The sequence below is a fragment of the Nicotiana tabacum genome, chromosome 22 (assembly GCF_000715075.1).
Source record: "Nicotiana tabacum cultivar K326 chromosome 22, ASM71507v2, whole genome shotgun sequence".
Lineage (NCBI taxonomy): Eukaryota > Viridiplantae > Streptophyta > Magnoliopsida > Solanales > Solanaceae > Nicotiana > Nicotiana tabacum.
The window spans coordinates 77,753,570-77,775,964 of record NC_134101.1 but is presented as its reverse complement, the minus strand read 5'-3'; the positions used below and the strand labels follow the sequence as shown (position 1 = coordinate 77,775,964).

The following is a 22,395-nucleotide window of genomic DNA, read 5'->3' as shown; positions in this document are numbered from 1 at the left end:
GTAGTTGTTACTTGTAGGTATTATTTTGTATGTTTGTAATGGACCGTTCATTTGAATGTAATGAACTTTTCAACGGAATGTAATCAAGTGTTGTTTCTTATGAAGTGTTGTTTTTACATTTTGAAGTATTGTAGGTGTGTTCTTGTTGTTTCTTTGTATGCCCAGAACTTGGCAATCAATCAAGCGTGTATTTTCATACATCTATTTTTAGTGTTTAATATCAACAATAGACACACAAAAGACTTAATATGGCAGCTACATAAACTGTATTAAAACACATATTTGGTCTCATTTACCTAAAAGAAACAAACCTAATAGACAGTTAGTAGGGTCACATTCTAATGTTAGGTTATTTTTAACAATTAAAAGAAAGCAAAGACACGCTCAATTCCGTTGTCTAAAACACACGGTTAGCCAGGGTTTAGGAGGGAGTAAATAAATACAATTGTTTTAATAATAGTGGGGTGTTAGGATACCTGTAAAGTTTAGCTGTGTAAATAATTTTTCAGAACAAGTTGAATGGGGTCTTGATGCATTTTCTCAATATAAATATCTAATTTATCATTGTCATATTTTTTATAACTTTCCGTACTGTTAAATGTTGAAAGCAGACCATAATAATTGGACTTGTCACTACTTTCAGTTCAACGGTTAGATTTGTTACTTATTGAGTTAGTTGTACTCACGCTACACCCTGCACCTCGTGTGCAGATCCAGGGGCTTCCGGTTTTAGAGGTTGTTGATTTGCAGAGGCCAGACCTTCGGAGATCATCGAGGTAGCTGCTTGGCGTTCGCAGACCTTGACTCTCCTCCCTTATCTTTCAGTTTATTTATTCAGTTTTACTTTTAGACAGTGCACTAGACTTTGCTATTTCGTAAATGTTCATGTACTCAATGACACCCCGGTTTTGGAAAGAATTTATGTAATGAGTTATTATTTTTCCTATCATATTTTAAGAGATTTTTTCTTTATTTACACTCGTTTAATATCTTTCAAAGATTTAAAGTGTTGAAAATGTCTGAATAATCAGCTTGCCTAGTATCATGTTAGGCGGAATCACGACGGGTTGGTTTTGGGTTGTGACAGTTCTTGAATCCTTAGAATGCCTGAATGCTTGCAGCTTATAGAGAAAGTTGTAGTATTTGATCCACGAGCTCTCTATTGCTTCTTGTTTGAATTCTTGTCCTCTTCTTGAGTTATGAAGAGTCTTATTTATAGTTGTGGGAGGAAGGAGTTGTGATGAGGATAAACTCTTTTCCTTGAATTTGATTGATTGACTGGAATCATCAATTATCAATATGATTGAAGTGGGTATAAGGCTACATTTGATTGGTCCAAACATGTCACTTGTACACGTGGTGCAATTTCGTTGGCTTTTTTTTTTGACTTCGCATGCCTTGTCATTTTGACACATGACATGATCCTATTGTCTCTTCCATTTGACTTGGCATGCCACATCATTTGACATGTGACACTAAACTGGGCCTCTAGAAAATGACATTTTGGGCTTAACAAAGTGGGCTCATCATTTGTAATCCAATTAAATGGGTTAGCACAATGTACTTGGACATGTTTATTTAATTAATATATAATAAACTTATTAATTTAATAATATTTATTGGACTAATATATCTTGAATTTAAAAGATAGTTTATATAAATTTATGGATTAAAATCCAATAAAAGTTAGCCGTCTACACCTTAATAAACTCTCTTTCGTAAAAAATAATACAGCATGTTTAACACCTTTAAAAGGTACTATTGGTATGCCATACATATATTTAGTTAAAACCCACAAGATTTAAAAGTGTTATTTATATTCTTAAAATTTTGTGTCAAATCAAATTAAAACACAGTAACATGAGACACAGAGAATAGCAGTTTTAACTCAGAAGACATTCTTCCAATGATTAAGGACGTAGCATCTCGGAAGAGCCACCAAGGCCCTTTTTGGGGGAATGGATATGATTGATTTACCCTTAATTAGAGGTTCCATGTTTGAGTCCTAGGAATAAAAAAAAATTATAATAGGAAATGTTTTTCTGTTTAATGGCTAGTCGATCCAAAACAGATATCGAAACCATGAGAAACCAAAAGAATTAAAAGATTTTTACATATTTATATTATTTTTAAAACTTATTTACCCTCAAATTAAAATTTTAACTTAATTACAAGGTGATATACAATTTACTAATTATATATAAAATAAAAAAAATGTATTAGAATCCAATCTTTCTTATTCTTTCTCATCCAACCTAGAAGCTTAAGCTATGTGGCCCACTAATACCAACCTAGAAACTTGCTATGTATAAAGTCTAGGCTCATATTCGCCCCTCGACGTTACAATTTTCTTCTATAATCATGGCAATCCAGTTAGGCGATTAATGATTGTTCAAATGAAAACTATTTGAACGACAGTGACAATCTTTTTGCTTGCTAACAAAAGTTCCCTTTTTAAAAAATTTAGAGTCAGAACGTAATTGTATCGCGAAACTTCATTGAGAACCATTAAAAAATTTCGACGCTTTGAATTCAAAAATTGAATTTTGTGAAATTGTTATTTGTTTGAATTGGGTATTGCTGCAAATGATTGGAAATATTCTATGAAGTTTATATCTCAATTTTGAGAGAATTTGATGAAGATTCGAGGTTGGTTAAAATTTCAGATTGAAACTCGAAGAAAAAGACATAAACAAATTGTATATATTTTGTAGTTTGGGTGCATAAACGACATATAAAATACATATAACTAACATAATTTGTATTTAAGGTGTATATAAATTATATTTAAATTGTAGATTTTGACTGTATTCTGTAAAATAAAATTGTATTTAAATTGTAGATAAATTGTAGATGTTTACCAGATTTTGTGTATAGTTTGTAAAAAACTTTAGTTACTTTTTATAAATTAAAAAATTTAAATAAACCGGGTAAATAAGTTTAAAATTTCGTATATACAAAAAAATCTCAAATATTAAATCTGATAGAAGAATCAGTGAAAGACCAAAAGCAATATAGAAAAAGAACGTACGAAGGCATCCAGAGATCAATGAATATTATCGTACATAACAATAAGTACTAGAAACACTAGAGAGCTTCATAAGGGTAAAGCATGGGGATATAAACCAAGTGCCTGCGCAAAATTTCAGCCGTAATCACCATAATATTTACAGTAAAAATAAGAAAATGCGAAATTTACAACTCTGTTCTAGAAACAACATACAAGTAGAGACAGCAACGCTAGCCTAGATGCATAGAGACAAATTTAGGATGGGTTAAACATGGATTCAACTGAACTTATTGTTTTCGACTAAACTTAATTACATATGCAAATAAAACTGTATACGGGTGAAACCGAGCTCATGGTGCATCCTAACCTCCGACAAGATAAGCCAAGCTCGAGACATGGCAATAAAGGACCAAAATCGAGCCAAAGTCCTATCGGACTAGAACTCGGGGGCATGACGCCTGCCTTCGAGAATATCGAGGCCATGATCCCGGAATCTGTCCTAGACTCGAGCGACTTCGAAGAACGTTGTCAGACAATCCAGCATAGCCAACAGAAGGCCGAAATAATCGGGACCGGCCAAATATTACAGCGGGGATCTCGGCGCGTATCGATAAGGAGCCGCAATCAATGAATCAGAATTTTTTTTACCTTTTATAGAGTTGTGCCTAAGATAGGATCCCCCTACTATATAAAGGGGGTCTAAAAATTATTTTGACACATTGTAACACGCACTCAAAAGAAATACATTATTATTTTCTTTAAACTCTTATTCTTCTGTTTATCGACACCGGTCGTGGTGAGCCCGGCTAGAGAAAAATTATTTCATCAAGGCTGAAATTATCCGACTCGTGTGGTTTGAATTTATCTTATCTTTATTTACTCAATAGAAACTTAATTTATCGCTTTATGTCAAGTTAATCCGCGTATCCTTAAAATCACTTATAAATTTAATTGTTATCCGATTTTGAGGATAAATAGTTTGGCGTCCACCGTGGGGCTAAGGATAATAGCGACGATTTAATATAAATTCCCGTAACACGCCCTATTTTACCCTTGTTCTTTGAAGCGTCTTTGATTTCAGGTTAAAATCGAAATGTCAAACCCATAGTCTGCCCCTCTAAACACAGATGTCGAGTCCAACCACCATTGCGAGAACAACAATGCAGCACCCGGTAACGAGGAGGCCCCAGTCGATCTCGACGGAGTTCCGGTGGGAGACCCCATCGACGCCAGTTCGCATTTGGCCATCAACCCAAATTTGCCTACCGATCCCGAGAACAACGTACGCGGGGAAGCCCGATCGATTGCCCAGAATACTCGCAGCGGCGAAAACAATGTGATCAACTTGCGAGTGATCTTCGAAATATTACAGGCTTAACATGCAACGATACCCAGTTGCAGAACCAAAGTTGAGCGCCGAGCAGGGTTGGGCCCGATCCATCCCGGGAAGTCACCCACAGACATGAATTGATCATGGAGAGGCTAAATTAAAATGAATCGGGGAGTAACCATGAGATCATAAAAATGCTCGAGGAATTGATAAAACGGATAGAATCGGGAGAGAAGAAAATCGAAGCCAACGACAAAAAGGTGAAAACCTACAATTCGAGGGTCGATCAAATCCGAGGAGCATAGATTCCAAGAAGTTTGTTCAAAAACCTTTTCCTCCGAGCGCAGCGCCGAAGCTGATCCCAAAAACGTTTCGCATGCCCGAGATTCCTAAGTACAATAGAACGACCAACCCAAATGAGCATGTAACCTCTTACACATGCGCCATCAAAGGGAATGACTTAGAGGGTGACGAGATCGAGTCTGTCCTGCTGAAAAGGTTTGGGGAAACTATATCCAAGGGAGCTATGATATGGTATCACAACCTACCTCCTAATTCAATTGACTAGTTTGCTATGCTTGCAGATTCATTTGTCAAGGCACACGCCGGGGATCAAGGTCGAGACCAGGAAGTCAGACATTTTCAAAGTAAAGCAGAGGGATAATGAGATGCTCAGAGAATTCGTGTCTCGGTTTCAAACGAAACGGATGGACTTGCCTCGGTCACAGACGATTGGTCCGTTCAAGCCTTCACCCAGGGACTCAATGTTCGAAGCTCGTTGGCTTCACAACATTTGAAGCAAAATCTAGTAGAGTACCCGACTTTCACCTGGGCCGACGTGCATAATCGGTATCAATTAAAAATAAGGGTTAAAGACGATCAACTCGGAGCCCCTTCCGGGTCCGTTTATCCCGTTGGATCAGTTGACAGAGTCAGGAGAGACATATATCATGAGCCAAGGTCGAACAGGGATCAGTATCAGCCATACAATGGAGACCGAAGAGGTAGTGGATCTGGGCGAAACCCCGTGAAAGGTGAAATAAGAAGTGATCGGGGTCAAAACAACCGGGGACTCATGAGAAAAAATAGTTTCGACAGGCCCATCGGGCCGAAAGAAGCGCCAAGGCTATTGGGGTACAACTTTAACATCGACATTGCCACTATCGTATCCGCCATTGGACGTATCAAGGACACCAAATGGCCTCTACCTCTACAATCTGATCCAGCCCAAAAGTATCCTAACCTAATGTGCAAATATTATGGCACTCACAATCATAGGACAGAAGATTGCCGACAATTAAGAGAGGAAGTAGCCCGGCTATTCAATAACAGGCATCTCTCGAAGTTCCTAAGTTTTTGGGCCAAGAACGACTTTAGGAACATAGATTCTGGTAAACAGGTTGAACAGAAGGAACCTCAGCACGTCATTAACATGATCATTGGTGGGGTCGATGTCCCTTAGGGGCCGATAATGAAGCGCACCAAAGTATCTATCACAAGGGATAAATGGACTTGGGATTACGTTCCCGAGGGAACCTTATCTTTCAACGGAGAAGACGCTGAGGGGATCATACAGCCCCACAACGATGCAGTGTAATATCGGTTACTCATAAATAAATCTTGAGTTAAACGTGTGTTAATTGATCCAGGTAGCTCGACCAACATCATCAGATCGAGTGTCGTGGAATAACTCGGCCTACAAAATCAGATCGTGCCTGCGGTCAGAGTCCTAAATGGGTTAAACATGGCATGTGAGACCACTAAAGAGGAAATAATATTACCGGTGAACATCGCCGGGACCGTTCAAGAAACAAATTTCTATGTGATCGAGGGGGACATGAGGTACAATGCTCTGTTCGGAAGATCATGGATTCACAACATGAGGGAAGTACTCTTAACTTTGCACCAGGAGTTGAAGTTCCCGATGCCGGAAGGAATAAAAATAGTTTACGGGGAACAACCGACTGCCAAAGAGATGTTTGCGGCCGACGAGATGGTCCCGATATCAACACTTTCGGCACCAAAGGAGTTGGTTCCGGTCACCAAGGGAGAAACCAAATAGCAACTATTGACATCAACTTTGTCCCAACCGTAGAAGCAGGAGATGGGTGAGGATGATGACTACGGGGTTCCCAGGTCTTTCGTAGCTCCCGATGACTCTAACGTTACCAAATCGACGATCGAGGAACTGAAACAATTCGTATTGATCGAACAATTGCCCGATCGAAAGGTATACCCGGGTGATTAGGAAAAAACTTCCTTCATCACCAAGTACGACGCCTACTGCTATAATGTGATGTCGTTCGGACTCAACAAATGTCGGCGCCACTTACCAACGCCTCGTAAATCGGATGTTCAAACAGCAAATAGGAAAATCAATGGAGGTTTACATTGACGATATGTTGGTTAAGTCCCTGCGAGCAGAGAACCATTTGAAACATTTGCAAGAAACAATTAGAATATTGAAGAAATACAATATGAAGCTGAACCCGGAGAAATGTGCATTTGGTGTTGGGTCAGGTAAATTTCTCGGATTCATGGTATCCAACTGGGGGATCGAGATCAACCCCGATAAGATCAAGGTCATTGAATATATCACTATTTTGGACAACGTGAAGGCCATACAAAGGTTAACCGGATGCATAGCCACCTTGGGATGATTTATCTCGAGGTCGTCCGACAAGAGCCACCGTTTCTTCTCACTATTGAAGAAAAAGAATAACTTCTCATGGACCCGGGAGTGCCAACGGGCCTTGGAAGAGCTCAAGCGATATCTATCGAGTCCACCGCTGCTTCACACACCGAAGACAAACGAACAGATATACCTATACTTGGCAATATCAGAGATAGCGGTAAGTAGAGTCCTGATCCAGGAGGAGAAAGATACGCAATTTCCAATTTACTATGTTAGCAGGACTCTCGGTGAGGCCGAAACTAGGTACCCTCTCCTAGAAAAGCTGGCGCTCGCTTTGCTAAGCGCCTCTAGGAAGTTAAAACCGTACTTCTAATGTCACCCCATATGTGTCGTAACCACTTACCCATTGAGGAATGTAATGCATAAATCCGAGCTCTCAGGACGGTTGGCCAAATGGACCGTAGAGATCAGTGGGTACGACATCAAATATTGGCCTCAGACCGCCATTAAGTCTCAAATTTTGGCAGACTTTGTGGCTGACTTTACACCGTCCCTAATACCCGAAGTCAAAAAAGAGTTGTTGTTGAACTCTGGGACCTCTTTGGGAATCAGGACCCTCTTTACGGACGGCGCCTCAAACGTGAAGAGGTCCGAACTTGGAATTGTATTGAAACTGCCCGCAGGTAATATAGTTAGATAATCTATCAGTACTGTAAAATTAACTAACAGTGAAGTCAAGTATGAGGACACGATTGTAGGTCTCGAACTGGCCAAAAGTTTGGGGGCAAAGGTGGTCGAAGCTAAGTGCGATTCCCACTTTGTGGTGAACCAAGTTAATAGGACCTGCGAAGTGAGAGAGGAACGAATGCAAAGGCACATGGATAAACTAAAGGTAACTTTACATCGTTTCAAAGAATGGACTCTACAACACGTGCCTCGAGATCAAACAGCGAGGTCGATGCCCTTGCTAACTTGGGGTCGTCGATCGATGACAACAAGTTCAACTCGAAAGCGGTCGTGCAACTCATGATATCGGTAGTGGAAGAAATTCACGCCGAGATAAACTCAACGAGCCTGACTTGGGACTGGAAAAACAAATATATAAAATATCTGAAGACCAAAAAACTACCTTCAGACCCAAAGGAATTAAGGACTCTGCGTACGAAGGCAGCCCTGGTTCAGCCTGTCCGAAGATAGTACATTGTTCCGGAGAACGTTAGAAGGCCCACTCGTAATATGTATAGGACCTGGAGACACCGAGTATGTTTTGAGGGAAATCCACGAAGGCACCTGCGGAAATCATTCGGGCACCGAATCATTAGTTCAGAAAATAATGAGAGCCGACTACTATTGGATCGACATGGAAAAGGACGCAAAGGAGTTTGTACGAAAATGCGACTGGTGTCAGAGGTATGCTCCGATGATTCATAAGCCCGAGGAGCTGCTACATTCGGTCTTGTCCCTTTGGTTGTTCATGAAATGGGGAATTGTCGCCCCCCTTCCATGGGCACCCGGTAAGGCTCAATTTATATTATTTATGACTGACTATGTTTCGAAATAGGTGAAAGCCCAAGCATTTGAGAAAGTCAAGGAGAAGGAAGTCATTGATTTCATTTAGCACCACATAATATGTCTGTTCGGAATGCCAACCGATATCATGTGTGACAATGGAAAGTAGTTCGTCGACAGCAAAGTAAGCAAGTTTCTCGAGGATCATAAGATCAATAGAATCATGTCGACACCCTATCACCCTAGTGGGAAGGGAAAAGCGGAGTTCACGAACAAAATCATACTCCAAAATCTCAGAAAGAGATTGACCGACGCCAAAGGAAAATGGAAAGAAAATCTTACCCAAAGTCATATGGGCTTACCGTACGACCTCAAAGTCTAGTATCGGGGCTATCTCGTTCTCGTTGGTTTACGGCGCCGAAGCTCTAATACCACTTGAAGTCAGAGAATCGAGTCTCAAGTTTTTAAATGCAACTAAATAATTAAACAACGAGACCATGAATACAAGCTTGGAACTATTAGATGAAAGGCGCAAAGCCACCCTCGTCCGGATGGCAGCCCAAAAATAACGGATCGAGAGGAATTACAATCGAAGAGCTAACCTTCTAAACTTTAATGTTGGGGACTTAGTGTTGGGGAAAGTCATATTAAACACCCAGAACCCAAACGAAGGAAAGCTGGGACCGAACTGGGAAGGTCCGTATCAAATTATCGAGAACACCGGGAAAGGATCGTACAAGCTCTGGTGAGCGACTACCGAACAACTGGAACGTAACTCACTTGAAACGATATTACTACTAAGGTACGACCCCGTTTACTTCTTTTATTTATTTACGTTTTGGACTAACACTTGCAGGTAACTGTTAAAGAACGATACAATTGTTTAGGCCTAAAAGCACACATTGCACTCTTTTTTCCTTGAACCGGTTTTGTCCCAAATGGATTTTTCGACAAGGTGTTTAACGAGGAAATAATGGATCGTGCTAACTTAGAATCGAATATTGGTTGTCAACAGTATCCGAGGCATCTCTATGATCGACCTTGAATACTGGGGGGCATAACCCTTGGAAAATAATTTTGGCAAGGAAAGAAACTTTGTGCTCGAATAGTCTAGGCTCGATCGATAGGATTTACTGAAAGGTCCAAACGGTCCAATGAACCGTGCCCTCATATACCACCCGAGCCCGGACACAAAGCTTAAACAACACAAGTGTAACTTTGTATATTACGCACAAAATTAAAAGAAAGTTTCTACCTTGCGGATAAATATTTTGCCCCTTGAAAATTTTTCTTTCTTACATTTGATCCCAGAAGACATCGAGCCCAAGGGCCACCTCACTCAAGGATTGTTGCCCATGGAAGGTTCAGACATCCTGAGATAATAAAGTCTGGGGGGCACAAAGCTTATTTGTCAATGCCAGGACTTTAAAGGCTATGACCATCCCCATTCGGAAAATGGTTATCTCGGTTAAGCCCGGATGACTCGGGGTAACAAGCCCACTGGGCAACACCCGAACAAGAAAGGCTACGGCCATATAAAAATAGCTCGGAGACGTCCGGGACCCGTAACAAAAAACAAGGCCTTCAAAATTTCTAAACCGGTTCAAAAGTCTACCCTCGACAAATTATAATCTAAAAAGTTCTAAGTATTTTGGGGAAAGTTTCCGGTCATACCGAGCCTCCAAGAATCATAAACAAAATAATATCGAAAGAAAGTCATGTTCGAACCTCCGGGCAATACCTAAATATTACATCTAAGGCATTCTGATATCTTTGATATCATAAAGAATAAAGCGAAAGGAAACAAGCTTAAAAACTAACGAAGGAAACCAGATGGCGTTATATATATATATATATATATATATATATATATATATATATATATATATATATATATATATATATATGAAAACATTTTTACAAGGCCAAATGGCCTTGACAAAAAAAAGTACAAAAGTAAAAGAAAACAAAAACAAAGAAAAATATACAAGGCACTTAAACGACCTAGTCTCCACCGGAGCCCGCCTCGTCACCGGCACCATCATAGTTTTCTTCACCCCCAGATCCGTCCAAACCCTCGGAGTCTTTTTCTTCCTCGGGATACGCCATTTTATTGGCCTCGCTTCGAACCCCTTAGCACTTTCAACTTCGGCCGATAAATCAAAACCCCGGGCATGATTATCTTCAAGGCCTCCCTTCGGTACTGACACTTCACGTATTCGATGATATCTTTCAGCCGTCCTGGGCTACCTCGGCATCGGCCTTATATTGGGCCACCATCTTGTCGGCATCATCTTTGGTCACTTCAACCACCGACTTGGCTGCTTTAAGCTCCTTGGCAAGAGTCTCTCAATCGGAAGCAGCCGAGCTTAGCTGAGACTGGAGGTCCTCAAACTTTTGGGACTGAGCCTCAGCCTTCTCCTTCACCGCCCGAAGCTAGGCCTCCGTTGAGGCCAACTGCGCTCGGCCAGTCTCCTTTTCGGAGGCCAGGCGGTCCATCCTGCCTCTCCACTCTTCGGCCTCGACTTGAGTGCATCCATCTCGGCTCGGAGTTGGTTGATCCGATCAATCTTCTGCTGAAACTGCGAGTTCCGACCATTAGTCACCGTGTCTAGATCATCGTCACTAACTTCAAAGATTTTTACCTGTTCAACCAGGTCGGCGTGTTCTTTCCGAGCCACTTCCAATTCAGCTCGAAGGCTCTTAGCCTCTCCTTCACGCTGCTCGCTGAGAAGTTTGTAGGTATCTCTCTTCTCAGTAAGCCCTCTGACTTGAGCTTCGAAATGGTTCAACTCATCCCAATACTGGAGGAAATTTTCATGGTGAAGCACCGAGGCCTACAAATACGAAGAAGAATAAAAGGATTATCAATAAATTAGTTCAAATATAAGAGGAGGAATTGAAATCATCGAGAGTTGTCTAAAGTTACCCGGTTCAGCGCCTGTTGTGCTTCGTTGAACAGGAAGGGTGCGTCTACCTCGTTCATTTTCGCTTGGTCTTCCTCGGTCACTAGTCACCGAAGGTAACTGGCCACCCCTACGGGGGCGAAAAGAACTCGGGCATCCTCCGGAATGGAGATGATGATGGATCGCTTCCGATTAGGGTCCGCGCTCGGGACAGGGAACCGGTTGATCAGTTTTGGACTTCAGGTAGGACCACTTGCTCCCGAAGACGGACTTTTCTTTGGTAGCCCTAAGTCACCCAATCCGGTGACGTCCTCCGTGGCTGTGGAATCCACGCCATCAAAAAAGATGCGAAAAGGTCATTCGCCCCATGTGCCCTCTCGTTGGGGCATTCTTTCGCTGTTTGGGCTTACGGTACATAGACTCAGTATACGAGGGAGACTCGGTGATGTCTATCACACAGAGTGTCTCCTTCGGGGCACTGCCCACATCCTGGGAAGCCTCAGCCCTGGCCTCCTCATCGACCTCTTTAGCTTGAGGCAGATCGGCCTCGCAGTTCCTGAGGCCCCCTGTCCTTCAAATTGCGACGACACGAGGGCCACCAGAACAAAGGATTCTTATTCTTCTTCTTCTTCGGATTCGTCTCTCAGCCGATAGAGCGAATCCGAAGATGGTGCTCGGGAACTGGTGCTTTTTTTTGACTTGCGCACCAGCCATCTTCTTGTTTTCTTTTTCTCCGAGCACGGGGAACTCGGAGACCTTTTTATTTTCTTCTCTTTGGCCTGTCTCGGAATAGGGGACTCGGTAGGTAAGTCCTCACCACCGGCTGGAGGCCTCAGCTCGACGTCCTTAGATAAGCCTGCAAAAAGAAGTAAAGGGAGTAAGGGCTTAATATTAAAAGAAGAATCTTAATACTACCTACTCGGGAAAGAAGTCTCGCCATGGGAACGGGCCTCCCAACGGCCCTTCGAGAGCCTGCGCCATGAGCGCTCGGAATATGGCATCTATGATATGATACCATCGACCCACTCCTTGAGTCAAGGGACAACATTCGGGACCCGAGCAACGGCTGCACCACCACAAAACATCGGTAAGAAAAAGAGAAGTAAGTGTAAAATTGACATTCGAAAGTAAGTCATACTTACGTGAGGTATTCCACTTCTCGGGGAATGGCCTGCACTCGGCTGGGATTAAGTCCGAATTCCTCACTCGGACAAAATGGCCTTGCCAGCCCCGATTCCGGTCCTCATCAATACTTTAGAACGGGGATTTAATGGCCCGATGCACAAGCTTTATCAGTTCCCCTCCCCGAAAGATTCGGGGACTGTATACGCGAAGAAGATGGTCGATGGTGAACGAGCATCCATCGACTTTGTTCATGAAGAACCGGAGGAGGATCACGATCCTCTAGAGTAAAGGATAAATCTGACTGAGGCATACCTCGTACCTCTTACAGAAATTTATGATGACCGGGTCCACCGGGCCCAATGTAGAGGGATACGTATAAACACTTAGGTGTCCCTCGACATGCGTGATAATGGCTTCATCAGGGTCGGGGATCATTATGTCCTTATCGGCCCAGTTGAAGTCTTTTCGGACCATAGGGAGGACTTCTTCAGTGATCAAGCAGATGTATCTCGAGACCTCCTCACACCGGCCTTGTACAGAGGAAGGTTTTTCAACCTTGAAATCGACGTTGATCGAGCTTCCCCCGGGGATGAACATTTCCAAAGGAGATTCAGGTACTGGTTCGTCGACGGTAGTGCATGAAACGGTCTCCTGGGACTCAGTAGCCGGTCGTGAAGTAGAAGGAGTATCTTTCTAGGAACGGTTTTTGAAGTCTTTGCCATTTCTTTAAAAAATGGAGGAAAATCTTAGAAAGGTGGAGAAAGAAAGGAAGTTGAAAGATTGGACTTGATGGTTTAAGATGAAGACAGATAAAAATTCTTGCGAAGGATCTCGAAAAAACGGAGTAAAAGTGCTAGAAAGTATTGAAATCTTAAAGGTACGAGGGTAGAAGGCTTGGATGTAAAGTTAAAATGAGCAAAGAAGGGGGCAATTATAGTATTTCAGCGCGTTTTGCATCCAGGGACGGCCTACCGGCGGCTGACATGCATTTAATTCCATTAAGACTTGACTGACGAGACGTTTTCGGTTGTTTTATCGTTTCTGTCACGGTGCATCGAAGCAAGAATCAGAAGCTCATGTTGTTTCTCATCGTTTACTCTCCGAAAAAAAGAGGGGACTATCTGTATACGGGTGAAACCGAGCTCATAGAGCTCCTAGCCTCCAACAAGATAAGCCAAGCTCGAGACATGGCAATATAGGACCGAAATCGAGCCAAAGTCCCACCAGACTAGAACCCGGGGGCATGACGCCTGCCTTTGTGAATATCGAGACCATGATCCCGGAATCAGTCCTAGCATCGAGCGACTTCGAAGAACGTTGTCAGACAATCCAGAATAGCCAACAGAGGGACGAAATATCCGAGACCGGCGAATATTACAGCGGGGATCTCAGTGCGTCTCGATAAGGAGCCGGTAATCAGTTAATCACCTAAAATAGGACTTTCCTACTATATAAAGGGAGTCTAAAAATTTATTTTGACACATTGTAACACGCACTCAAAAAGGAATACATAAATATTTTCTTTAAGCTTTTGCTCTTCTGTTTATCGACACCGGTCGTAGTGAACCCGGCTCGAGGACAATTATTTCATCAAGGTTGAAATTATCCGACTCGTGTGGTTTGAATTTATCTTATCTTTAGTTACTCAATAGCAACTTAACTTATCGTTTTGTGTCAAGTTAATCCGTGTATTTTTAAAATCACTTACGAATTTAATTGTTATCCGATTTTGAAGGTAAACAAAAACAAAATTCTACGTATACAATAAGATCAGCCATAATCACCACAATATTTACAGTAAAAATAAGAAAATGTGAACTCTGTTCTAGCAGCAACATACATGTAGAGACAGATTTATTTAGGATGGGTTAAACGTGGATTCAACTGAACTTATTGTTTTCGACTAAATTTATTTACATATGCAAATAAAACAAAATTCTATGTATACAATAAGATCAGCCAACCATTTAATTTTAAATTATGAATTCACCTTCGATATAGTTGTACAAATCATGTAATTAACAATGCCATAGAAGTGAAGCCCAAAATGATAGCATACACCCCTTTCTGTTTAATCATAATGTTAGCCGCATACATTGCCACCTCCGACGTGATCTTTTTGCCATCCCTTACAACACCTCGGCGGCGTTTTCCGGCGAATGCTAGCAGTACAAGTACCGTAATCCACGTTATTACGGTGGTTCTTACGGCCATAACAATAAGTGATCCAACAAGGAAGGCGGCAGCTGCTGCAGCAAAGACAAGTGGGACAACTGAGGAGGCTTCTCTGTCTCTGTTTACAGAGGACAGGATAAGAATAGACGTTGCTGTAACATTCATCTCTCTTTTGTTTTCCTTGAGGCTGAATTCTAAGGATGTTTGGAGAGGAGGAAGGAACAAATACAATGGAGCTGCAAGTCGTGGCTGTTATTATTTAAACATGCGAAGGAGGTTTCCTAAGGGAAAACCAAAGGCAATTTCTTGATAGGATTAGGTGTAGAAATAGGGAATCGTAAGGCATGTGGCACATGGCAAGGTTGGCAAATCATTCTTCCTAAGTTCATAGTATCACTACTCATGTTTTCTATTTTCTAATGTGGATTAATTTATATTTTCTAGGAAAGATCTCGGATATAATTGTCACAACCTGATTTTCTAGGTGCATTTTAAAATGTTTCGAATGGAAAATATTAAGATAGAAAATAGCTTACCTTTTAAATTTGATTCTCTCTTTTAAATATGAAAAATAAAAATATTTTTCAAAATAAACTGATTTTTTAAGTTTGGTCAAATCATCTTTTCAACGTTTAAGATAGTCAAATATTAATAATAAATTTTATAAAAGAGATATTTTCTCGATTGGTTTTATACCCCTTTTACAAATTTATTTTTATTTTTATATATTTTTGTAAGAGATCTTTTTTTCACATATAAAAATCTAAAAATAATATATAAGATCATTTTTTTCTATTTTATGAACACCGAAATTCTTTATACGATCTTTTTTTTATTCTATTTTATAAGCAGAGGTTTGGTCTGTGGAGCTAAACCACATCGTCCATAGGGGACCAATGACCACTATAATTTCGGTGAGCCAATATTTTTGCTTGGATTCATTGTCAATTGGTAATTTGTGTTCCCAAGATTCATATGCACCTAACCAGCCAGTCGACCTATTCATAGTATTTACAACTCTCTTTCATTTTCCATTGTAATATTTTAAAATTAGTTTCGTTTAGAAAAAGGACAAATAATATATTTTGTATTTGAAAATAATCTAATTTCAATTTTTTTTATATTAATACAAAATTTTTATAACCAAATAAATGTTATGACAATTTTAAAATTATAAGTTTAAAAATTTTTGTCACAATAATATTACATGTTAAAGATCACAAATTCTTTCCCATTCTTTTGTTAAAATTTCTGCATCTTGCTTTTAATCGTGCAAGACTGCAAGTATTATGTCTAGTGCCTTAGATCCACTTGTATTTGTTTCTGTCTACACACTAATACTGTAGAATCTTATACCGCTACCACCACAAAATTTCTTTTCTTTAAATTAAAAGCCCTAGCATCCTCTGAGGTAAATGAAAGATACAGTCAATCCTCTCTATAACAGCCTCGTTTGTTCTGATATTTTTTGACTTTTATAGTGAGATTGTTATATACCTATAATAGCATTTGACGTTTAAATATTGTTTGGCTGCTATATATAAAACTTATCTAAAAATTAATTATTTTATTTTTTTCATGTTACATATAAAAGATAAGAACATTATTCAAATTTAAAATCTCAAAAAAATATGTATATTTCACTAGTTAAATATTGAAGAAAGATAATATATTATTAATAAGTTCATAACTAAAAGTATAAAGATTTAAACTTTAACGCAGACATTTTAAAGCTACCTAAAAAATATTTTTTCCAAGATTGATGGAAGAACTTTTATAATTGTAGCTTGTTTAGTAGATTTCACTCTCGTACTAGCAATATAACGCTTGAATTGGCGAAGATTTGTGTTCAAATTTTCAGCAAATAGGTATCCAATAGTTTTTCCTTGAAGACAATCTAAGAGTTTAACCGTTAAATTTTTTATTTAAATATTTTTTGAAATTTGTCCAATAAAAAAGATATCATGTGCAAATCTTCAAATTTTATATCTTTTGCAAGATAGACACTTTTATTAATGGAAAAGATTGTGTGCATATTTTTAGAATTATTATTAGTAATTTTAAAGATTCTATATGACTGTTATAGAAGGGTAATTTTACAAAGAGCGTTATGTCATAAATATGGTTGTTGCTGTTATAGGTAAAAAGTTGTTATAGAGAGATAAAATATAACGTAAAAATTCAATTCTAAAAAAAACTTGACTTTTATAGTGAATAAGTGTTATATGGAGATGCTGATATAGAGAGGTATTATGTCATCACTTTCATTCCTATTATGATATATACAAATATGAGCGCCCTCCAACACTCTACTAAGGACCCCCCCCCCCCCCCTCCCCCCGTCAGTTACATTACTCGATGGCAGAGTAAACTCCAATGCTCTAATACATGAAAATTGTCATAACGATATTGTAGTCAATGGTGTTGACGTGATAGAAGTATAGTAAGATTCCAAAATGTAGTTGCAATTATAGATCCATCAAAGGCGAATCTCAGTGAAATTTAATAGGTCCTAATTAAGATAATTTAGAAGGCAAAGTAATAACATAAGAAGTTTTGTGGCCCTAATTATACAATGTAAAGATTACACTGCAGCTCTTTTAGAATTTTATCTTAAACCTATAAATTATTTCATTGAGACTTTAGAGAATGGAATTACAGCACGGGAGTAATTTTTAGGAGTTAAAAAGGCTGCCCTTCTGAAGCTCCTCTAAAGTAATCTATGTGGATATAACTAAGACTACATCTACGTATTTTGGGACTATTCACTATTACGACATATTCGCAGAACAATTTACTTATATTTAAAGACTTCTCCGATCCGACAAAAATGGATTAATTGGATCAGCAATCCTTGAATATCGATTGCTTAAACAGAAAAATAAATTACTGAAGGATGATTATGTTTTAAGATAATCTGTTCCATGTGATAGCTCGCGGGTTCGTTATCTGACCTTTTTATATGCTTTCTTTACAGTAGGTGCAGTCATACGCAGCCAATTTACTCGTTCAATCGATATTATTAATGTCCCAGTTAAAGTATTACGTCCTGCACAAAGAATTCACAGAACTTTCTCACGCAATAAATAACCCCTGCAAAATTTGAAAGGAAAAAGCGTGAGTGTTGAATGAATTAATTGCGAGAAAGAATGGAAGATCAGTTGAAAAGAATATGACTGAAGCGAATAAAGCAAGACATTAACAGAAGAAAAAAAACCCATACGGACGCAGGCAGCCGGCCCAAAACAACTAAGCGCCTAGCGAAACCTATGATGGACAATGGCAACGGAACCCTAACGGCGTCTAAATCCAAGCAGGGGTCATTTTCAGAATCCACAGAATTTTGATAACAACTTCATCTCGAATTTTAAATCCATCTCAAAATTGAATAAACGGAAAAATTTCAAACAATGTACAATCTAATTCACGCACCAGGAAAGTTGAATCTGTCTTTTTGTTAATCCGTAAAAATTTTATGTAACACTGTAATATTTTCTTTACTGTCATTTTTCGGTGTGAAGGAGATTCATTTCATCCATGTACAACTCTGATATCTCCTAAAAAACTATCACTTCTCTCTCTTTCTCTCTCTGTATTTTTGTTGATCTATTGGTAATGGTGAGGAGCAAAGTAATACAGAGGCCTAATGCTTCCGTGTCCATAGAAAGGATAGTGAAGTTCCTGGCCGTCTCTCGGTATCCCGACCGGATAACCCTAAAGCTGGCGAGGAACATCTATGCGCCGCCGCATACGCCGGAGGCGAGTAGAAACTGCCGACTTTTCCTGGCTTCACGTTCGATGTCGGAAAATCGAGGCAAGACATAGGCGAAGACGGAGGAGAGATCTTCTTCTGCAAATTAATCGGAGATAATAAGGCTCTAATCTTAATCTCTTGATTCGTCAATGCCGAAACTCGACCGTACTCTTCGATCACATCCGCCAGGTCCTCGTCACAGGTAATCGATACTAAAACATCCAAATCCTCAATCGGAAGCTTACACCTTAAACTCATAGACGATCCAGACAATTCTCCAAATTTCACCATCAACTCTGCAACAGTAAAAAATTTAATCAGCTTCTAAAAAAGGCGCGAAATACTATTCAAAACTAAACAAAGTAGAAGTGATAATAAGAAGATGAATGAATGAATAAACAGACCTGAGAAAGAAATAAACCGATCAATGGATAGGACTCTAGTAAAGCCCCCTATGTAACGGAGCTTTCCGTCAGAGCGACGAGGAAGGATTTTGCCGCCGTAACTGTAGAGGAATTTGAGGGTTTGTGTGGAGTGAGCCGAGTTTTGAGTCCGACTCATGCTTGGAATTTAGTACGACAAAAGGAATTGAAAAACGAAAACTATTTGCGCTGAAAAAGGAGAATGAAGAACGGAAAAGAAGCTTCTAGAGAAAGAGAAGAAGGTGAAGGTGCTGAGATTTGTCGCACTTTCAAGAGCCGAAAGAGGGAGGGGGAACAACATATATATATAGGGTTTTTTTGGAGGGCAAAGTATAGGTGTCCAAGGGGCCGGGCTGGGCCGGTCGGGTTTAGGGGAAAAGGAAATCGGTCGGTTCTAACGACCCAACTTGTCGTTTTAACAATTTACGTCTCGTTCAGTGACTTAAGGTTTCGAGCAGCCTCGCAATATGTATTATAACCCGCGTGTGTGGTCGAATTTGAATTACGGATGATTCGGGGTGATTTGGGACACTTAGTTCCTAAAAAGGGAGCTTAAGTCTTAGGATTTTGACCGTAGTCGGAACTGTATGAAGACGACTCCGAAATGGAGTTTCGTCGATTCCGTTAGCTCCGTATGATGATTTTAGACTTTGAAGCGTGTCCGAAAAATTATTTGGAGGTCCGTAGTGGAATTAATCTTGAAATGGCGAAACTCAAAATTTTGGAAAGTTTGACCAGGGGGTTGACTTTTTGATATCGGGGTCGGAATGCGATTCCGAGAGTTGGAACAGCTCCGTTATGTTATTTGGGACTTGCCTGCAAAATTTAACGTCATTTCGGGTTGGTTTGATAGGTTTCGGCACGAGTTTTAGAAGTTGGAATTTTTTGAAGTTCATAAGTTCGATTTGTGGTGCGATTTGTATTTTCGGCGTAATTTGATGCGATTTGAAACCTCGAGCGAGTATGTGATATGTTATGGGATTGGTTAGCATGATTTGACGGAGTCCCGAGGGGCTCGGGTGTGTTTCGGAGTGGTTTCGGACCAAATTGGAGTTGTTTGGACTGTTGTTACTGAAGTCCGGTTTCCTTCTTCGCGAACGCGAAGGGAGTTCCGCGTTCGCGAAGAGGAGTTTGAGGGGCTGATGATTTGTCCTTCGCGAACGCGAAGCTGTGAACGCGAACGAGAAGAAGGAGCATGGCAAGCCTTTGCGAATGCGGCCCAGGCAATGCGAACGCGAAGAAGAAAAGGAAGATAGGGGCCTGGGGTCGTTTGGCCTTCGCGAACGCGAAGGAATTGTCACGAACGCGAAGGAGCTGGTCAACGCGAACACGACAAGGACTTCGCGAATGCGAAGAGAAAATGATGGGGCAGAAGCAGTTGGCCTTCGCAAACGCGACGCTTGTCACGCGAACGCGAAGAAGGATTTGAGGCACATGGATTTTGGCCTTCGCGAAGGAATGGGCGCGAACGCGAAGAAGGTATATCTGGGTAGAATTAAAAGTCCCAAAAATGGGGGTTTGAGTTCATAACTCAAAATCAAATTGGGAGCTCGGTAGAAGGCGATTTTTGGAGAGATTCTTGCGTGGGTGTAAGGGGTAAGTGATTCTTATCCAGTTTTGATTAAATTCCATGATTATGTCTTTGAATCCATCATTTAATTCGGATTTAATGGAAGAAAAATTAAGATTTTTATAAAATCTTCCAAAAATAAAAATTTAAGATTTGGAGGTCGATTTGTTATTCGAATTCGATAAAATTGGTATGGTTGAACTCGTATCGGAATGGGTGTTCAGATTTCATGAAAATTATGTCGGGTTCTGAGGGGCGGGTCCTGCGTTGACTTTTATTGACTTTTTGGAATAAAATTTTAAGTCGACGTATTATTATACGGAATTATTTTCGATGAATTTTAATGAAGTTATACAATTAATTTGGATAGATTTGAGCTGTCCGGAGGTCAATTCAAGCAAGAAGGCTATTTTAGAATATCGGTCTAACTTCAAAAAGGTAAGTATCATGCTTAACCTCGAGTGGGAAAAATTTTCCTTAGACATTGAGTCTTATGTGCAACTTGGGTAATTGAGGAGGTGACGAGTACGTACTTGGTTTATATGTGCAAATTTTATTGAGTTAAAGTCTTGAGCATATTGTGTAGTAAATTGGATAATTATTGGCATATATTTAATCATCTACTTGTCGTGCCTAAACCCTTGTTGTTGACTCTGTTGTTATATGACAATGTGAGGTGATTGTTATTTGATTATTTATGAAATTTCGTGAATTTGCTGACTTGATAATTATTGGAATTTAATTTCATTTTCGATTTTTTCCTCTGCAAATAATTAATTAAATGAGCTTAAGAAGAAGTGTTTATATAATTATTGAAAATTTGATCATTTATGAAGACTTTGTTTTATGTTGAGTAATTTCTATCTCTATTGATTGTTTTTGGGTGTTGTACACATTGTGTGGATCATTTGGCTATCTGCTGTGAAATTAATTGACTTGGTTGTAACTTTAAAATTTGGTTGTGGCCATTGGGCAAATTGTGATATGAATTAATTTTTGTTATGTTGTTGTGATAATTTCCCGTGTAAATTGGTGTGTTGTGTGAGTTGTTATTTTGGGGAGATAAGAGTGGCATTTCACCGTTGATATTATGTGGTTATAAGGGTGGCATTTCACTGTTGTGTTTGTTGGCTATTGATATTGTCTGGGCGGAGCGATAAGGGTGGCTATAGGAGAGATAAGGATGGCTATAAAAATGATAAGGGTGGCTATTGTCAGGGACGATATGTGATGATGTGGGGTTGTGGTGTTGAAAATTTTCATGTGATGTTGTGATTTTCTTGTGTTTATTTTTATACCTTGTGCAACTTGTCTTGTTATTAGTAAATTGATAATAATATGATTTTGTTGAAATTGGGAGCCTGTGGCTATTGCCAGGCGGTTTATAAAATGAAATGTGGGCACGAGGTGCCATGAATTGTGATATAAAATGGGGATATTAGCACGTGGATTGACCGTGCAGTTGTGATATAAAATGTGGGCACGAGGTGCTGTGATGAAATGATAATGATATTTGGCACGTGAATTGTCCGTGCAGTTGTGATATGAAATGAGGGCACGAGGTGCCGAGCAAATATGATGATTTAAATATGGGCACGAGGTACCGTGAAAATATGAAAATGGGCCGATACCCGTATTTACGAAAATTATAAAAATGGGCTGAGACCCGTATTTTGATGATTTTGAAATGAGGTGTCACTTGGTGACTTTTTAATTGAAAGAATTATATTCAAAATATTTATTTGAAAGGATTTTTACTTAGAAAGTATCATATAAAAGAATTGTATTTTGAAAGATATTTATTTGAGGAAATTGTATTTGAAAAGATTTATTGAAAGAATTATATTTGAAAAATAATTATTTGAGAGAATTATATTTGAAAGAGAGTTATCTGGAAGAACTATGTGAAAGACATTTATTTGAAGGGCTTGATTTATTGGGGTGTAATTGTGTTTATTA

The 22,395-nt window shown here is 39.6% G+C and overlaps 1 long non-coding RNA gene across 1 annotated transcript; it reads right to left on the bottom strand.

Annotated features, from left to right (window-relative positions):
- Window positions 1-18,126: 18,126 nt before the first annotated feature.
- LOC107828393 (uncharacterized) lies at window positions 18,127-19,127 on the bottom strand. Its single transcript, XR_012705305.1, has 2 exons — window positions 18,849-19,127; window positions 18,127-18,740 (listed from the first exon to the last, which is right to left on the bottom strand). It is a non-coding gene; the product is annotated as an uncharacterized LOC107828393 (long non-coding RNA).
- Between the last annotated feature and the right edge of the window lie 3,268 nt (window positions 19,128-22,395).